The following is a 16,292-nucleotide window of genomic DNA, read 5'->3' as shown; positions in this document are numbered from 1 at the left end:
AACATGGCAGTTGAGCATGACAACAATTGAGTCAATAAGAGAAAAGATGTTCTTTTTTTCATATTAATAAGAATGATAAAAAGTAAGCATAGTGAGCATTTACTGAGCACTTACTAAGTGCCAAGCACTGCATGATGGTTAATTTTTGTGTGTCAGCTTGGCTAGGTACCTGGATATTTGGTCAAACGTTATTCTGGATGTTTCTGGATGTTTTGGGCTGAAATTTACATTTAAATTGGTAGACTTTGAGTGAAGCAGATTGCACTCCATAATGTGAGTGGGCCTCATCAATCAGTTGAGGGTCTGAGTAGACTAAAAGCAGACCTCCTCCCAGCAAGAAGGGTTCTCCAGCAGACCACCTTTGGACTTCATCTGCAACGTCGCTCTATATTAGACTGCCTGTGGACCCAAACTGTAACTATTCCTCAATCGTCAGCCTGCCTATCGGATTTTGAACTTGCCAAGCCAATTCTTTAAAATCTCTCTCTCTCTCTCTCTCTCTCTCTCTCTCTCTCTCTCTCTCTCAGGTAAAGAAATGAGGCTACTAAGAGAAAGTGATTTGCCCAGGATCTAACAGCGAGTAGGTGGCAGGGCCATGAGCATAACCCAAAGTTTGTGGACTGAGCCACTTTGCTTTACCACACTAGCCAGCCCTTGGCATTTTTGGCTGTCAGTGATATTGAACAGGTCTCAACAGCAGCCCCTCTGGAATCTGTCTTTGACCCAGAACTTCCCCCCTGTCAGAGTGATCCTAGGCGGCGACCTGGTGTCTGCCTGGAAGCCTGACACGCCTGACCCTCTCTGGTAAACCCAGGCATGATTCTTTACTGGCTAAGCCTCAACTTCCTCTTCTGCAAAAGGAGAGTAAACCACTTCACCAGCTTCTGAAGATTAAATATGAGCATATAGAGCAGATCTATCTCTGCCTGCACACAGTAGGCAGTCAAATGCAGATGTCTTCCCCTTCCCAGCATGCTCTTAAATGGACAGAAATGACACCAGTTCACTACAGATGGATCGCAGACACTCCTGACTCCTCACGGAGTAAGTCCTTCTGCATGCCACCTGTATTAGGCTGGTAGGGTTGTCATAACAGGATACCACAGGCTGATGGCTTAAACCATAGAAATTTATTTCTCACAGTTCTAAAGGCTGGAAGTCTGAGATCAAGGCGCCAGCAGGTATGGTTTCTTCTGAGGCCTCTCTCTCCTTGGCTTGTACCTAGTGGCCTTCTCGCAGTGTCCTCACATGGTCTTTTCTAGGTGCACACCCCTGATGTCTCTTTGTGTGTCAAATTTCATCTTTTTATAAAGATACCAATCAGATTGGATTAGTAGGGCCCACCCTAATGGCCTCATTTTAACTTAGTCACCTCTTTAAAAGACCCTATCTACAAATACGAGGTGTGATCAAAACATACAGTGACTGCTGCTGCCAAGTGCCATCCAACAGAAAGGAAGGGGTCTTCAATACAGGAAGCAGTGCGTAGAAGCTTAGTAACGGTGTGTGGCAAGTTTCAACTTGTTCTGTGCAGTCAGTCAAGTGTGAGCTACAGTTGAGAGAAGGTGTGTTTTAAAGTGTGCTGTAAATTACAGATCATGAACAATGCATTAACATGAAATGGGTAAATGGTTTCATCCTCTATCATGACAATGCTCTGTGTCACACATTGCTTCTTGGTATGGCAATTTCTGTCAGACAAAAACATTACAGTGTGTCCTCACCCACTTTATTTACCGGATCTGATACCATGCAACTTCTGGCTCTTCCCTAAAGTCAAAATGACCATGAAAAGTAAATGTTTTGAATCGATTCAGGACATGGAGGCAGCCATAACAGTGCAACTAAAGACACTCATGAAAGAGGACTTCCAGAACTGCTTCAGAAAGTGGCAAAAACGATGGGAAAAATGTGTTAGAAGCAAGAGAGTGTGTGTTGAGAGGGATTAATGGCAATGTGTCTTTTACTGCAATAAATTTTTTTTCTATTGCATTTACCTAATTTTTTGATCACACCTCGTATAGTCACATTCTGAAATACTGAGGGTTAGAGCTTCAATATATGAATTTTGAAGGGACACAATCCCTGCCTTAATCCCATCTTACTCCAGGTGTCAGCGACCTGCTGCTCTGGGCCACCCTTCATATCTTTCACTATTGAGATTTATGCACAGGACCTTTTCTGCCTGGTTCAAACTCCCTCAAACTTTCTGCCAGTTTGGCATGATTTCTTCAGAATTATACTAAGAGACTAACCAAGCTGATCAGAAATTAAAGACAAGAAATTCACTCAAGTTCTCTGAACTTGTTTTTGTCCAATGGAAAGCAACCAGAACAAGTGTCAGGCACATAGAAATCACTTCATATTCTTAGTCTGTGAACTGCACCCCCTATCTCCACCACCACCACCACCACCACCACCACCAAACACACGCACGCACGCACGCACACACAGCCTACTAGAAAAATCCTTAGGGAGCAGGGAGGCAGTTTGAAGTATACTTCAAACAAGAATTACATGTATATGTACATGTATATGTGTTTGTATATATGTATGTGACAGCCACTGCTCTGGATTTCAGTGACTTTTGCATTCTTTAAATTGGCTCCTATTTGTTTCAGTTACTCTATGACAGGGCTGCCCCTGCTCATGCCATGGATCCTAGCCTGTCCCTTTTATTGCGCTTTAGGTTTCCTCCCCCCACTCCCAACATCATAAGACCTCAAGAGAGACTCTGGCTGGGTTGGTCACCGTCCAATGTGGAACACCCCTACTGGCAAGAGGTTTCAAGCCAAAATGTCTTCATAGACCACAAGTCTTCCTGGTATTTAACCTACTTCTGGTTGCCTTTGGCTGAGGCACTAATACTGGGTCCAATCTGGGATGCTTAGGGAAGTATCTCATGATACAAGAAGAGTGACTTATTGCAGGAACCCAAGTGACCCATGTCCTAAGAAGAGGGTGTAGAAAGGCAGGTATCAGACTTCGTGGGTCTTTTCAGGGTTCTCAGAGGCCCATTGTGAAGTCATATATCATGTCAGCAGAGTAGCCACCATATTGGCAAATCTCACTTCCTCTGGCTGGTAGCCTGCTCCAAGATATGCATGATTCATTTTAGAGAACAAATGGATTTTCCAGCTCCAAGAATTAAATTTTACAAAACTAGATAAAACGTGGACCTCTGTTTTATTTTTTTATGTCATTTGAAATCATTTAATGAAGATATAAAACCAAATTACTAAAGAGTAAAGTGTGTGCAAAGGGGATAATTTGATATTCTAAAGGAAAAACAAATCTATAGGGAAAAGACATTCAGAGTCTGAGACGTTGTCTCCACCACCATCCCCCTTTTCCTTTTTGTTTTTTAAAAAGCATTTAGATATAGTTCAGACTTCTAGTTGAACTTAAAGCATAAAAGGAACAGGAAATCAATGGGAATCACGTCGTAATGAAAGCTGTTCTAAAATAGTCCAAGAATCCAGAAGGGACTCATTCTGTATTGGATTTCTGAAACTCAGCAGAAAGGACCCGAGCTTGTAACCCAGCGATTGATGGCACCATCAGCAGCACAGCCATTCCTTCTCTCCCGTGAAGGCTGAGACAAATCCTGCCTCCTTCAATAAGCTCTCAATCACATTCATGAAGTCAAGACTTCTCATGGGGCATGATTCTAACCCTAATAGTTACTCCAGGTAGAACTGATTCACATGATGTGGGATCTTGGCAGCAGTTGAATTACTTTCAGGTAATGATGCAAACCTCAGAGAGGGGTCCATTTTGGCATTGCTGGCCATTATGTGCAATAATTAATATGACTGTGGGCTGTTTTACAAACTCTTTGATCCCCTCTCTGTATTAATATTTGGGGCTTGTCTTCTGAAACTATTGTTCCGATCAAATTTCCTTCCCCTCATTTTCCTCTGTAGGGCAGGGCATATTCCTGAGAACACAAGTATCTTCATTTATCGGTAAAAACAGTATCTTCTGGAAACCTTTTGCAGAGATAAAGAGAAGAGGGACTTAGTTGCTTTCTTTGTCATCCTTCTCTTGTCTCCTTCTTTCCGTGCCTGCGTGTTGTTTGTTTTTGTTGCCTTTCCCACTTTGTGTAATTTTAGGACTGTTCAAAATGAAATCAAGTTTCTGAGCACCGAGGCAAAGACTTTAGCCAATATTAATATAACAACTTGTGTTTGTTGATTGCTTTCTCTGTGCCAAGAATTGATGTAAGTGCTTTACTTGTCTTATTTGATCTCATCAAAATAACTGTATGATTTCCATTTTACAGATAATAGTACAAAAGTTTATACAGATTAGGCATCTTGTCCATGGTGGTAAAGCCAGTAAGTGATGGCACAGGGAATGAAACCACGGTGGTCTCTGACCCCTTAGTGGGAGGGTTCCTATACCAACTTCTGCTGAAATCTGCTAGTTGTGCAAATACCTCCTCTCTCTCTCAAAATAACAGTCATGCCTGCAACGGATATCCTGCAACGTACATATGTTGAGGGTTTATTTTTTGCCTGGACCATGTTGCAGGGCACAAGACACAGCCCCTGGCCGCAAGTCATCATGTCTTTCTGGAGGTAATTACAGTAGCGTGAGATAACTGCTATGGTGGAAAATTGCAGAAAATGTCTTATACAATAATGTCAATGCAGTAGGTCGGAGGGATGTGATGTATGCCTGAAAAATCCCAGTTAATTTCAGCCACTGGATTACTTCCTACGAAAGTCTGAAGAAAAGCCAAGGGGTATTACATAGATGATATCCTCACTACCATTACACATTAGCAATCATTGACTATATCCTGCCGTCAAATGAAAAGCCTATGGGTCCTGGAATCACATAGACCTGGCTTCAAGTTTCTGCTGGGTCCCTTATTAGCTGTGTGACCTTAAGCAATTTACTCAAACTCTCTGAACTTCTGTTTCCTCAGCTATAGAAACATGTAATAACAGATCTTACCTCCTCTGGTTGTTTAGACCAGGAGTCAGCAAACTTTTTCTTAAAGAGACAAATAATAAATATTTTAGTTTTTGCTGACCACGCTGTGTCTGTCACAACTCAACTCTGCCATTGTAACACAAAAGCAGCCATGGACAATATTTAAATGAAAAGGTGTGTCTCTGTGCTAATAACACTTTGTTTATAAAAACAGATGGGCTGCACCCTGGTATAGAACATCAAATGAAATGTTAAAAGGAAACCCCAATATATAAAGGGTCTGTGGTATATTGTATGGATTCCATCATTGTTCATTGTCCTTCCTTCTTGCAACTGATTTCATTAGACTGATGGGTCAGGGAGATGCATTCAGACACTGTATCTCTCTTGAGGGGCTCATAGTCCAGTTGAGGAGACAGAACATAGGAAATATAGAGATAGAGAGCAATACAATTTTGCAAGTGCCAATTGTGAAGGAAACAGAGTAAACCATAAAGTTATAGGAACTGAGTGAAAGGAATAGCTGCCACAGGAGAATTGTTTATAGTTAAGTGAGGAAAGAAGAAAGAACTTCCAGGTAGGGAGTCCAAAGAAGGGAGGTTCCTGTAAGTATTTTCAGAAAAAAATGGAGTGGAACTTTTTCTCTGGAAAAGAGGTGGTGCATATGAGGTGTGAATGGAGGTCAAGTTTAGGTGGGGTGGTAGCGGGGCTGAATGTCAGGTTCCGGAGTTTACATCTTATTCCCTAGATGTCAATCAATGTGCTACAGAGGGCTTTTGAAGAGAACAGAGAAGGCTCCCAGCAGATATTTGCTGAATGAATGAATACATTTGAATGAACTTGCATGGTGATTGGGCAGAATGTGGCAGCCAAAAGATCAGGGGATAAGGATTCAGACCAGGGTGATGGAAGTTAGTTGGCCAGAAAGGCACTGTGAGGGAAGAACTGCTAAGATGTGATGACTAAACTACGGTTAACAAAGATGACTAGAGAGGATGCTGAAGTTTAAGTCGGTGGCCAAGAGAACAGTGTTGCTGGCAATAGAATAAGGGATGTCAGGAAGGCAACTTTTTGGAAGGAACATCATGAATTAAGTCTTACATACCTGAAGAACATCCAAGTTTTCTTGATTAGTACAATAAGATGGGCTCAAGAAAGAGATGGAATCTGGAAGCGGAGATTTATGAAGTATTAGCCTCATAAAGTGATGGCCCATGAGAATGGATGAAATCTTGATTCTGGATGAGACCAAAAGATCAAAATAACAACCTGGTATAGGGACAGAGTCAGACACAGGGCTCTCCTTAGAAACCCCGAAACATCTCCCTAGTTCATCCCGAATATTATGGCAATAGAAGCTCTGAGAGATTGGCAAGGTCCCGCAGCATTTTTTTTTTTTTTTTAATCTAAAAGCAAAGATCAGGGAAAAAATTAGATAAACCCTGGGATTCTGACATCCAGAAACTACTTCCGTATAATCCTAAACAAAAGACACTGAATGTGAACTCCTGAACTATTTGAGGTCTGATGTGTAGGCCTAGTATAATTTTATTGAGTTCAGCTAATATAAGATATAGAAATGTGTCACCAATAATAATAATAAGACATTTCTAACATTCTCAGCACTTTTCCAGATGCGGTTAATTCAATCATTACTTAACAAAGGTGCTTCCAGATATAGATTCTAATTTGTTGCTTTGTTAAATAAATACAGTTTTATGGCAAATCTTGAACAACTCTCGGTAGGTCTCAAGAGGATCTATTTCTCTTCTCTTACACCCCCTTACTTTTCTTGCTACTCATGTGAGGAAGGGAATTCCCCTTGACTAGAAAGAGAAGTGTTCCACGGACCAAGCGCAAGAGAAATGGACCCTTCTGGAACAGAGTTGTCATTCTATTTTCTCTAAGTAACATCAGAACAGAGTTATCCAGAGGCATTACAATCTTCCTTGTTGTTAGACACCAACTCCCTGTTAAATTGGTGAGTTATAGAGAAAGTGCTACCATCTAAACTAGTTTTTGAAGGGGGTTGTGCATTTTTTTGCTTGCTATGTACCTATTTTTTGAAGTCAATGAAATACATAGTACTTACGTCATTGTAAGGGCAACATTCTTTCTCGAGTAACAGTGAAAGAATCACAGATTTGTAAATCTAGCTTCAGAGCTTGCCAAATTCATATTTCTAATTTTTTTTAAAAAAGAGAAAACTCAGAACCAGCGAGGCTGAATGACAGAAACTGATTCAGCACCTAAGCTGGAAAACCAGGTCTAGAATCCCTGGAGCCCTGGCTCCCAGGCCAGGACTTAAAGTATGTCTTTGTCTGAGATTTACTTTGGCCCTCCATCGGTGGATTCTCATTCTGTTGTGGGAATTTGTAAAGAACATTTAAGCAACTACCACCAGAAACAGTAAAGATGGAGGACTTAGGTTGAGAATGCATCCACCACCCCCATCTCCTAACAACTCTTTTTAAGGGTTGGGACAGCATTAGAAAGCCCCGTTAGAGAACTGGTGACTTCACGGGGTGTTGGGGCAGAAATCCTAAGGAGACCAGGCATAATCCCTTTCACTGGGAACACCAGGGGACCTGACAGCCAGCCCTGAAATCTTAATATTTAAAGCAGTTGTCTGCAGACATAATGTCCTTAGTTTGATCAAAGGGCCTGACTACAAAATCCCCGGGAACAGGAAGGCTGACAAGGGGGGAAGGGCCCTTTGTCCTCCATGCCTGGAGGCCTGGAATCCGGATGCCTTAGGGGGTGGGGCTGCTGGCCATTCGGGAAAGGACTGAGGCCCCGCCTGTCCCCTGCATTCTTCCTGCCCTCTGCTGGTCCCCACACCAGAAGATTTGTCAGGGCCCTGCCCACTCCCCACTCTCAGTCTCCTATCAGTTTTCTTCAGCATATTCATAAAAAAAAAAAAAAAAAAAAAAAAAAAAAATGTTCCCAGCCTCATAGGCTTTGCTTGAACTTTTGTTGTTTAATTCTGAAATCAGAAAAGGTAAGCACCCGGATTTAACTCTTTGAGACTTTATCCCACCATGTGGTTTCCTAAACAAATATTTCATGTATCATTCAGGTCACATTCTTGACCTTGTTGTTTCAGGTGCCTGATAATTTGGGGCTAATGACAGTCTGGCGAGCACACTGGTCACCGTTCTCCCATCCTGTAGGCTCCCTGATTCCTCCTGTCCCCCAGAAACTTTTTCTGGGCTCATTTTTTCCTGGCCTCCTCCCATGAATTGCTTTTCCCCTGCAGCCTTTCTTTATCAAAGTGTCTACTCTGGAGGCTTATACTTCAGACTCCTGCCCCTGGTGCACTTGGCCCATTCATTATTTAATTTTTTTCCCCCAATCGCCTGCCTGTCAGGCAACATCTGCAAACTGTGACTGTTTTCATTTTTAAAAGTCTCCAAATACAGATTGCAGCCTTGTAGGTAAGTTTCTTTTAAAATTATAATGCTCCCTAGTGCATGTGCACCCATACAAGTTAGAAAAATGTGCTTTGGACCCACCCACATTCTTAGAAGCACAGAATCTCAGTGATGAAGGGCTTTATGCACTGCTTTCAGGCCTTACCAGCAACGCTGCTGCTAATGCTCACTCCCCTGCATTGCAGGTGGTCAGGAAGGGTATCCAGTCAGTCAAACAAATACATAGAGACAGAGAGAGTAACTTCTAGAGGCTTTTCAGCTGGTTGGAGGCACTTTAGAGATCCAGGTTAGTTGAGGGGAGTGCATCATAAAATGAGGGAACACTATCTGATAGTAACTAACGTGTAGTCGTGAAGTCAAGCATTCAGAATAGTCAGGAAAGAGCACAGACCTGGTCTCTGAGGATGCGTGACATTGGGATTCAGGACCATTCTTCCATTGACCTTTACTCTAATTCCTGTACTTAATATTGTGTGGGCCAAGTTCTGTCCTCCCAAAATTTATATGTTGAAGTCCTAAGACCCAGTATTTCAGAATGTGACTATATTTGGAGACAGGATCTTTAAAGAGGTAATTAAGTGACAATGAGGTGATTAGGGTGGTCCCTAATCCACCGTGACTGGTATCCTCATAAGAAGAGGAAATGTGGATGCAGACATGTACAGAGAGCATCCACAATCCATGGAGAGAAGCCTCAGATGAAATGGATCCTGCCGACACCTTGGTCTCAGTCTTCTGGCTTCCAGAACTGTAAGGAAATAAAATTCTGTTCTTTAAGCAACCCAGTCCGTGATACTTTGTTATGGCTGCCCCAGTGAACGAATACAAACATTGATATTTCAAGGTCACATTAGTTCTAGATGGACAATGAAATTAATCAGAGAGCAATTTCTGGACAGGAAGTCGTTATTCTGTCCCTGTGTGGGTTTCCAAGCACTTAGTTCTTGTTTGTTGACAAGCAGTAGATATTCAGCGCGTGTTCATTGGCACCCACTTCATGACGGTCACCGTGCTAAACCAATAAACAGAGACTCGGAAGTCAATGGCTGCCTCTAGGTTCTAGATGAAATTCGTATCTCAAACTGGCAACAGATACATGTTTTGTTCGCCTATTTTTTTATTTTATTTTATTAAATTTATTGGGGTGACAATTGTTAGTAAAATTACATAGATTTCAGGTGTACAATTCTGTATTACATCATCTATAAATCCCATTGTGTGTTCATCACCCAGAGTCAGTTCTCCTTCCATCACCATATATTTGATCCCCCTTACCCTCATCTCCCACCCTCCACCCCCCACCCCCTAACCCTCTGGCAACCACCAAACCATTGACTGTGTCTATGAGTTTCACAACAGATACATGTTGATGATGGGTTCTCAAGACAATCTCCTCCCTAGGATCTAATGGCTACATTGTAATAAGACTTTACTTCTTTGGTTACTAGACTGATTCCTAGAGTGTTGGGTTTACACAGGTCAAAAAAGTTGAACTGAATGCAATGCAGTATGCTGGATTGCATCCTGGAACAGAAAAAGGACATTAGTAAAAAAAAACCTGATGAAATCCAAATGAAGTTGTTCGGTTAATAGTAATGTATTAATTTAATATTAATTTCTTAGTTTGCCAAGTGTACCATGACCGTGTAACATGTTAACATGATGGGAAGCGGGGTGGAAATACACAGAAATAGTTTATAAAATCTTTGCAACTTCTCTATAAATCTATAATCATTCCAAAATAAAAAGTTTATTTAAAAAATGTTTGAATATTGGCAATTTTACTAATAGATTAAAGCCCATAAGCATTGGATACAAAGCAGGCTGACTCATACCGCAGCAGGATTTCTGTTTGAAATTTAAGTATGTTTTAGCTATAGATGATTTATTAACTATTATATTTGTACTTTGGCAGTCCAGACTCTGGATACCTGGCCAGTCTAGGTAAGAGTAAAAACTAACTGAGCTGACCCTCAAATGGAGAGCGACCCCAATGACCATTACTGAGGGACAGTCTTGAATGAAACCTGCTGACGGAGCTTCTCTCTCTCTCTCTCTCTCTCTCTCTCTCTCTCTCTCTCTCTCTCTCTCTCTCTCCTGATTGGACAAGGTTAAACTCAGTTTCTTGAGGACCTTGTGCTATTAGAATGACTGAACCCCTGTGCCCTTCTTCGAAATCCGTGGACACCAAACATGGCCTCATTCCAAGAGAAATGATCGCTTTCAACCCCTGCGTCAGCTGAGGCTCCCTCCTTGTTTCCCCATCAGGTCATGAGAAGACAGAAGGAGTGTGCTATGTCCATTCTGGGGAGCTTGGAATCTCATTTACTGAAGAAGTACCTGCTTCCAGTTCTCCTCCTGGAACTAGAAAATTCATCTTTAATCAGAACAATATCACATGAGAGATTTATTTTGTTTGGCTGACAAGTGTTTCAAATTTTAAGAATTAGCTGCCATACTTCTAAACTGGGAAGCTTCACAAAAATATCTGGATATTTGCCTTCTCTTGAACGATCACAAGTTCTAGCAACAGAGACCTACGTTCCTACATGGAAACGATTGGCTGGAGCTGAGTAGCCACTGTACGTTTTCAAGGGGCCGTGTGCTCTCCATTTCCTGTAGCCCCACACAGCCCTTGCCATCCATTTGTGTTACTTGCCCACCAACTTTAAGCATTTGAATTTACAACCCTGGTCTAAATCCATGTCTTTCTAACTCCAGATCACGACCCCTTTGGGAGCCATGAAATCAGTGTAGTAGATAACCAGCACTAAAGAAGGAAGAGGAGAAGGAGGAGGAAGAAAAAGAAGAGGAAGAGCAGGACATAGAAACAGAATACATCGCCTGTGGTAAGGGTTAGTATTACTCTGTGAAAACTTTGTTTCAATTGTGTTTGTGTCTGCTTGCCCTGAGTTACAATGTAAAATATACTTTCTCCTGTGAGTTGCAATAAAAATGTTTCAATGCTAAGACTAATGAAAATTTAAATAATTAACCAGTTAGTTTGTCATATCTGCTTACTGTTCTTGTTTTTTTTTTTCTGTTTTCCCTTAAATTGCCTGGGGCGGTTGGGATGAGGGTGGAGGGGATATTGTTATAGAAGCATAACCACAGAATTTACACAAACATAATATGGATATTTATGAATGCTGTAGAAGATGTGTTATAAAAAATTAAAGCATCTAATGGCAATGAAAAAAGAGATAAATCTTGGGGTTTCTAAGACCTGTCATCCACCAGGTTGCATAGTTGTATGGTTTTAAGTTAGATCAGATTAAATAATAATTGGATTTATTTACATAGGCTATTTAAGGCAACTAATACTCTATACTAGATCAGCACTGTCCAATACTACTTTCTGTGATGATGAAAAAATTCTACATCTGCCTTGTTCCATATGGTAACCACTACTCACATGTGGCTCTTTAGTATCTGAAATGTAGGCGGTGTGACTGAGGACCTGGATTTTTAATTTTAATTTAAATTAATTTAAATTTAAGTAATCACATATGGGTAGTGGCTGCCACATTGGACAGCATAGCTCTAGACTCTGGAACTAGTGTCTTGAAAGAAGGACGACTCTGCTTCTTTCTTGTTTTCTGCACAAGAATGCCCATTGATTTGATAAAATTATTTTATTCGGGCACTGCACACCAAGGAGTGAGGAAAGCTAGCATCCAGTCTGCCCGGCACAGTTTACTTTTTTGGGGCCAGATTATTGCTAGGGAACAAGTGATCCAACTTCTAAATGTGGACCCTCTAAGTTCTTATCTCCACTGATATTTGGTTTTTCAAATTAAAAATTATTGGAGGCAGATTATGTGATTTTGAGTTATATGGATTAAAAACTATAATAACTATTATTTAATCATTATAATGGTAATAATAAAAGTAATAAAAACAGTAACAAGAATAGCAGGTGTTTATTAAGTGCCCACTGTGTACCTGGCACTGTGATGAATACATTGTATGCCTTATCACACTTATTCATATTAATCCTACTATAAAATAGGTGGTATTATCCTATATTAGGAAACTGATGCTTGTGAAAGTTATGTAACTTATGAGGTCACTCACATAGTGAGTGAAAGAGCCTGAATGTGAATCCTAGTTCTGTCTAATAACAAATCCCTTACTCTCACCACTTTGTGCTCCTAGAGGATGCTAATCAGTTTCTTTTTCCATCAGCCCATTATTTCCTTGATAAACACTTGGCAAAGATGAATTATTAATGGCCCTTGTGATCCGAGGTGTGTACTCTCCACTGCAACCCCCCTTATCTTAGATACTGCTTTCACTACATTGTGAGAATGTGCCTGTGTTCTTCACTGGGACCTAACCATTTGTTTTTTTTAAACTTTGGGGCCCCCTTCTTCCATAATATTAAAAATATCTTGCTCTGTTGGTCTAAAGACAAATACAGTAATATTTTATATGAAACCATTTTTTCTACCAAAAAGTCCTTTTTTTCTGGTTTTAAAAGAAATTGAAAGATTTTCATGAGGCAGCAAAATGGTCCCCCAAAGATGGCCACATCCTAATCCCCAGAACCTGTGAATATGTTACTTTATGTGGCCAAAGGAACCTTGCACATGTGATTAATTTAAGAATCTTGAGATGAGAAGAATATCCTGGACTATCTGAGTGGGCCCAGTAGAATCCCGAAGGTCCTCAAAGGCGTGTCAGCAAAGGACATGTGAAGAAACAGAATGTCAGGGTGATGCAGCTGAGCAAGATTCAAGTGGCTTTGAAGACAGAGGGCCCCCGAGCTAAGGAAGGTGGGCAGCACCCATGTGTAGTGAAGGAAAGACAGAAAGCCAGAGAATTCTCTTCACACTTCCAAAGAATCACAGGATTAAAAGTGGCTGTGAAAGAGACTTCAAGCTCAACTACTGAGTGTCCCCTCCTCCTCCGAAATAGTCACCCATCAATGTCTAGGAGCCCATTTTCCCCCAGAATGCTCAGCACCAATGAAATTGTTGGCTGGACCTGTTTGTTTTCACCAGTGTTTGTGATTCTGATGCTTTGCAGAAACTACATTTGGAAGAAAGTGAGCAGCATCTGAGGAAGGCGCCTGAATAAGAAGAGAAATAGAGACTGGAGAAGTAGAGATGCAAGTACGCGAACAGGCCTAAGATGCGGAGAAAGAGGGGAATGAGAGAGAGAGAGAGAGAGAGAGAGAGAGAGACTGCAAAAATGAGAAGAGATGTTCACAGAAAAGAGGAAGGAAGGAAGGAAGGAAGGAAGGAAGGAAGGAAGGAAGGAAGGAAGGAAGGAAGGAGGGAGGGAGGGAGGGAGGGAGGGAGGGAGGAAGGGAGGGAGAGATAGATCTGGGATTCAGGAGGAAAGGTAGGAGAGGAAGAAAGATAAAAAGCATAGCCAGTAGTGGGCCTAAAAGTAAACTTCCTTTCTTTCCATAACTGATGCTGAGTACAGAGCAGAGCCTTACAGGTCGAGGCCATCTGTGGCCATCAATCCAAGACTCGTACTGCTCGCCATGGTCGGTGGGAGCTGCACACATGGGACCATGGCAGAATGCAGCCTAGAAATGCAGGGGCTCCCATATGGTCAGAGGCTGTGTTTTCCATGTTCCTTTTACACAAAGCTGCTATTGACATCAAAGTGGCTCCTTATGACCCATGATGTTCATGCCCAAGCTTAGAGGCCTCCATTGCCGTGTCAGGCCATTTTTGCAAGTATTCAAACCAGTTACCTTAAGGAGAATAGGTTCTATACCCAAATTTGTACATAATTTCTATGTTTGCTAGGATGCAGATTATCGTTTAGGTTAATGCCTATAGCCAGTTGCTTTCAGGTGACTTTTTCACCTCTTAATGTCACTTCATAAAGAAATTAGAAAAGGGAGACATTTCCTTTATATATATGAATATAGAAGCATTTTGTGGGTAAATGCACACCACATACATATGTATTCATGTATACCCACATAATGCTTCCATATTCCATTTCTAGGAAACCAAGAACAGAGCATTGCAGGGTATTTTTCAATAATCAGATTCCCACTTTCGTTCCTATTTTTATTTTTTAAAAGAGCATACCTCACAATGAGATGTATTTTACACCTTCCTAGACCATTAACTGTGACTACACTTAGATGGCTCCCCTCTCATGGATTTTAGTTTTACCTCTTTTGGTTGACTGTTGCACAAATAATCATTCATTTCTATAAGTTTTCTCCAGACAAATTTTTTTTTTTAAACCAATTTTGCTCATGTGGCTGCTAATTGTCCTCCCCAAAGTGTGTTTGGTATGTTGATATTCCCAGGGTTTGGCTTTTAGCTTACTCGGTTCTTTCTTCCTCGGATGACACTGGGTGGTCTCACGAACAGCTCTGCTTTATGTTTTTCACACGGTTCACTTTTCCACCTTGGCTTAGGGACGAAGATCTCGTTTCTTTCTCCTCCTCCTCCTCCTTCTAAATGGCTTGTTATTTTTCATAGAGGATGGCAGTTAAGCTTTGTCACCTTGGGTGTCAAATCTGTGCATAGAAAAGCAAACAAGGCAGCAAGTTATAGCACTTCTTCAATCTTTTTTTAAAATTTATTTCTATTTCTGCTGCCCTCAAGTTAGAGGACAGAGAGTTGGTATGTTTTAATCTTAGACCATTTATTTAACACGTAGTGATATTGTACTTACCACATATAAGACATTAGTGCTCAGTTTTCCAAATATTAATTAATTCAATCCCCTAGACAATCTTATGTGGATGGTTCTACGATTCTTCATATTTTGTAGTTGAGGAGATGGTGGCATAAAGAGGTGAGTCATTTGCACAAAGTCACACCTCTGGTAAGCAGGAGGGTCGGGATTCAAATCCAGGCAATCAGGTCCTGTATCCCAGCTGTTGACCACTACATTTGAAACAACTGGGGTATGAGTTTCTTGCTTTAAACTGTGTCTGATGAGTCAGTTCAATGTTGATGGGACTGACACCAATTTTGTCTGTTTACACTAGACCCAAGTGCTCCACCCCCCCCCAAAGTCCTTTATAAAAAGTATTACAACTCATAGTAAATACAGGTTCTATACTCCTGCTCAGGTATTTTATTTGCATCTTTCCCCTTTTTAGGCCAAGTCAGGTGGGCTGTGGTCATCCTTTTGGGGAGTCTGAGAGCATTTGTGTCTCTTTTTACCACATGACTCCCATCACCTCCCTCTGGTAACTTTTCATGAGTTTTTTTCAACATGCGAGGCCTGATTTATGTTCTGGGAGCCACACCCTTTTCAACAAAACACACACAGATGCCGTACAAAATGAAAGGTGACCTTTACCCATGAAAAGAATTTTGATGAATTGCAGGAAGTCATATACTGTGCAGGGAAAATAGTCTTTTGATCTTCTTTTCTATTTTTTTTTTTTTTTTAATATAAATCACTTCCCATGAAGAAAAATCTGAGTTTAATGAGGTTGTTTAAGTGGAGACTACAAAGACCCCCGGAGTATTAGAGCATAATTCCACTTGTGCCAGTCTCTGATTTACTCCTGCTAATGGGGTGTGCCTATTGGGGAGACAGAAGGAGGCTGAGGCCTCAGAAGGAATGAGTAAAAGCATTTAGATCAGTCAATGAATATTTCTGCGTTCTAGACATGAGCTGGAGTCTCTACAGCAATGGTTTCAAACTCGGCATTGGGACTCCTCCATGGACTCTGATATCAGTATTGAAAGAAATAGAAAAATAAAAAGGTGAAGGAGAATAGAAAACGTCAGAATACATGACGCAGAATAAGGATAGACAGTGTTCTGTGAAACTTTACTACATATACATGTCTACAGAATGTGTACACTAAGTTGCAATGTAAACTATACCTCTTACTATGTATTCTGTTCAAAAAAAAAGTTTGAAAAACTGTGGTCTATAGAATAGAACCAACTGCAGCATTTTCTGAGAATG

At 41.0% G+C, this 16,292-nt stretch overlaps 1 long non-coding RNA gene across 3 annotated transcripts in view; it reads left to right on the top strand.

Annotated features, from left to right (window-relative positions):
• LOC109452776 (uncharacterized) overlaps positions 1-13,490 on the top strand; it is a 162,518-nt gene extending 149,028 nt beyond the window's left edge. The window contains exons 5-7 of one of the 3 annotated variants that reach the window (XR_012492934.1): positions 10,489-10,960; positions 11,100-11,227; positions 13,410-13,490. This is a non-coding gene — a long non-coding RNA (uncharacterized LOC109452776). Of the gene's footprint in view, positions 1-10,488; positions 10,961-11,099; positions 11,365-13,409 lie in introns of those variants that run through there. The other 2 variants (XR_012492933.1, XR_012492932.1) reach the window with 2 other exon arrangements.
• Positions 13,491-16,292: the final 2,802 nt, after the last annotated feature.

The sequence above is a fragment of the Rhinolophus sinicus genome, linkage group LG02 (genome assembly GCF_036562045.2).
Source record: "Rhinolophus sinicus isolate RSC01 linkage group LG02, ASM3656204v1, whole genome shotgun sequence".
Taxonomy (NCBI): domain Eukaryota; kingdom Metazoa; phylum Chordata; class Mammalia; order Chiroptera; family Rhinolophidae; genus Rhinolophus; species Rhinolophus sinicus.
This window is presented reverse-complemented; position numbering and strand designations above follow the sequence as displayed.